The sequence below is a fragment of the Chrysochloris asiatica genome, unplaced genomic scaffold, assembly GCF_000296735.1.
Source record: "Chrysochloris asiatica unplaced genomic scaffold, ChrAsi1.0 scaffold00144, whole genome shotgun sequence".
NCBI lineage: Eukaryota > Metazoa > Chordata > Mammalia > Afrosoricida > Chrysochloridae > Chrysochloris > Chrysochloris asiatica.
In genome coordinates, this window is record NW_006408662.1 from 2,570,070 (window position 1) to 2,574,342 (window position 4,273).

The following is a 4,273-nucleotide window of genomic DNA, read 5'->3' on the forward strand; positions in this document are numbered from 1 at the left end:
CAGGCTAATTTTTAAGTTGATAATTTTTTAATGGCCCATGAATGATGTTATAAGTAACCCAATGGTCCGTGGCAGAAAAAAGGTTCCCCACCCCTACATTTCTGAGAATCAGCTGATAGGTTTGAACTGCTAACCTAGTGGTTTGCAGTCCAGTGCTGTTCCTAGGAAGCCACACCATAAGTCCCTCTCACAGTTAGGAGGCTAGAAGTGCAAATTCAGAGCCCTAACTCTGGAGAAAGGTCCTGTATCCCTTCAGCATGTGTAGGCACCAGATTCCTTGGTGATCCCCATGTGTCTTGACATCAGTGTTGCTCTGGATCTTGGCACTACACAGCACAAGGACCCCAGGGCCAAAGGATACACTGTATTCCCAGCTCTTCATTCATGGTGGCAGTGGGTCTCTCTCTCTCTCTGCTTACTTCTCTCCTTTTATATCTCCAAAGAGGTTGCTCAAGATAAAACCTAATCCTGCAGATTACATCAGAAGTAAGGATTTAAAATATCCTGGATAATTACATCAGATCAGGGCTGATCACATCTGATCACATCATAGGGGTGAGTGTGTTCTATTAGATCTTCTCATGGGGGAATACTACATCTTAACTGTCAAACCACTGAGAACCCAGTCCCAGTCAAGTTGACACAAAATCTTAACTATCACAGGGTCTTCCTCATTTATGATGACCTTCCACTGTACCTAGCATGATGTCCTTCTCCAGGTACCGGTCCCTCCTGACAACATGTCTGAGTATGAGAGTGAAGTCTGGCCATCCTTGCATCTAAGAAATACTCTGGCCATACTTCTTTCAACACAGATCTGTTTGGTCTTCAGGCAGTCCATAGTACTTTCAATATTCTCCTCCAACACCATAACTCAAATGCATCAATTCTTCTACGGTCTTCCTTATTCATTGTCCAGCTTTCACATACAGATGAGGCTGTTGAAAATATCATGGCTTGGGTCAGGTGCACCTTAGTCCTCAAACTGGTATCTTTCCTCTTGAATACGTTAAAGAGGTCTTTTGCAGAAGATTTGCTCAATGCAATGTGTCATTTGATTTCTTGATGGCTGCTTCCATGAGTGTTAATTGCGGAGTCTTTGACAACTTCAGTCTTTTATGTTTAGAATGATGTTATTTATTCGTCCCGTTTTGAGGATTTTTGTTTTCTTTACATTCAGGTACAATCCATACTGAAGATTGTGGTCTTTGATCTTCATCAGTAAGAATTTCAACTCCTCTTCATTTCCAGCAAGCAAGTAATACCCATTCTTTGCAATATTATCTATACTTTTTCATGGTCCACCCAGCTGAAAGCCTTTGCACAAGTAAACACTTTTCTGGTATTACTGTATTTATCCCAAGACCAATCCGATGCCAGCAGTGATATCCCTAATTCCACACCCCCTTCTGAATCTGGCTCTAATTCCTGGCAGTTTCCTATTAAAATGCTGCAACTAAGTTTGAATTCTCTTCAGAAAAATTTTACTTGCATGTGATGTGAATGACATTGTTCTATGACTTCTACATTCCATTGGGTCACCTTCCTTTAGAATGGGTATAAATATGACCAGGTAGTTGTCTTCCAAATGTCTTTCCGTACACAAGTGAGCTCCTCTATTGTTGCATCAGTTTGTTGAAAAATACCAATTTACATTCCGTCAATTCAGAACCTTCTTCTTTTTTTTTTTCCTGCCAGTGCCTTCAATGCAGCTCGGACCTCGTCCCTCAATATCACCAGTTCTTGATCACATAGTACCTCTTGAAATGGTTGTACACTGGCCAGTTCTTTGTAGTGTAGTATGTGTTACAATCCTGCTCCTTATCCTTATAAATCTAATCCCAGTTGGGGCTAGGGACTAGGGCAGAGTGTGTCTTAAACCAATTCCTCAGAGATATTCAGAGAGCAGATTAAACTCAGAAGCTGAAGCAAAATCAGAAAACACAAATGGGAGAAGATAAAAGCCACACAGATGTCTTCAAGGAACTGAGGAACTGAAGCTGTAAGGAGTTGTCCCCCAGAGCCATGGAGAGAGAAGACTTCCCCATGAGCCAGTCCCTCCGTTTAGACATTTAGCCTCCTAAACCGGTAGAACATACATTCCTGCTTGCTGAAGTCACCCACAGGAGGCATTCTGCTTCAGCAACACTAAGAAACCATGGGTTTGGGAGCAGAGACTGAGATGTTGCTCTCTAATAATGAATTAAAATGTGGACGTGGTTTTAGAATTAGGTGATAGGTCGGGTGTGCCTTAAACCAATCACTTTTGAACCATTAGGCTCAAAAGCAAAGAACAGATGGAGGAAGGTAACTGAGATATCTCTCCAAGGAGCTGAGGAACAGAAGTGGAAAAGAGACAAAGCCCTTCCCCCACAGCTTTACTATATGCTTCATAGTGAGACTCTAGTTTGCCTTCAAGAGACGGAGTAGAACTATGGATAATAAGTGTGATTCTGATGAGGGCTTAGAATGCAGTGACAGTTTCTATCACTCTGAAAGAAAGTTACTAGAAATGTTGGCATTAAATGAGCTGTTGTTAAGGCTTTAAAAAGAAACAGTGAGCATATGATTGGACACTGAAACCAGGGAAGTACTTGTTAAGCAGTGCCAAAGAACTTGCTTGAACTCTGTTTGAATGTCTGATGGAAAATAAAACTGATACGTGATTAACTTGGATATTTGGCTGAGGAGATTTCTAAGCAAGAACTTAAAGGGGCCTCATGGTTTCCCTTTGCTGCTTATGGTAAAATGCAAGAGGAAAGAAATGCATTTAAGAATGAACTGTGCAAAATAAAACCAGAACTTGAAGATTTGGACATTTTTGTTGTGTAAACTACAGTAATCTAGCCTGAGAATATTTTCACCAATAAGTGACTATATAGACTTTTGTTCGTTCGATGAAGTCTGTGTGACTAATGGGTCGTACCAACCCCTGCTGAAGAAAACCTACTGGCTGAGACTGAAAATATGGAGAAGGGACAAAATGAAGGACAGCTGCCTGCTTTCTGGAATATTCTAAAACAGGAAATAGGCCAATAGAGTGACTTGGCTGTAAACATCTGTTGTCCTCCAATAAAAGGAAAATACCATTCCTGGAGCAGTTTGGAAATCATCAGAAGGGTCATGCAGGAAGGGCTCTCTATTTCAAAGGGCAGAAAAACTACTTCCTAGGTGTCAAGGAGTTCTGGTGTGGTGCTGCTGGATAAGCACTGGATAAGCACTAGGTTGGTGGTTCTAACCCACCAGCCGCTCCTTGGAAACCCTATACAGGGTCAGTATGGGTTATAAACAACTCAACGGGTGGGAACTGACTCAGGAGCACTTAACAACATATTTCAAAGAGTCAGGTCTCTCCAAGGCTGGTTCCCACATGTAGGGTTGCCACTCAGGTGGGCTTTTATCAAAAGACCATGGAAACAGATCCTACTGGGGCTGAGTGAATGGAGTAGGATAATGAAGCTTCCCAAAGCAGAAGGGGGGCAGAGTTGCCATCAGAGTGGGCTGGGAGATGGGGTTGATGCTCAGGTCCAAGGGACCTCAACCCAGAATGCGGAGAGTGTGTCCACTACCTGCTCTGGAGGCAGATCCATTGCTCAGATGGTCCTGAAGACCAGAAGCTTATTGTCACACCTTCAGAGGGAATGTAGTGTGTTCTGCTGCATTTGGGACTTATTTAGTGTCAGTGAGCCCTTCCTTCTCTTCAGTTTCTCCCATGTGTAAAGGACATGTCTTTTCTGTGTTGGTTCCATCATTTCACAGCTTTGGAAGAACATAACTAGTATTCTAAGCTTCACCGGTTCACTGATGAAGAGGCATTTTGCCCCCAGATGGAATGCACCTGGAATCTCATCCATACTTGATTTAAAAGCTGATCGGGAAGATGGAAGTTTGGAGTTAGAGTTGATGCTGGAAAGGGACAATATTTGGGGATGATGTAATGGCTAATATGTTTTGTAAACAGGAAGGACATGAACTTTGGGGACCAACGGGTAGAATGTTACTGGTTGAACTGTGTTCCTCAGAAATAATGAAGATTGTCAAAGGACCTAGGAACAAAAGCTGAAACAAAATAAGGTCACAAGGTATGTATACAGGGTCAGTATACAGGGTCAGTATACAGGGTCAGTATACAGGGTCGCTATGAGTGGGAAATGAGTCAAGGGCACTAAACAACAGTGACCCACCAGCTGCTCCTCAGAAACACTATACAGGGTCACGATGAGTCAGAACCTACTCGATGGCACTTAAACACAACTAGATAGATAGATAGATA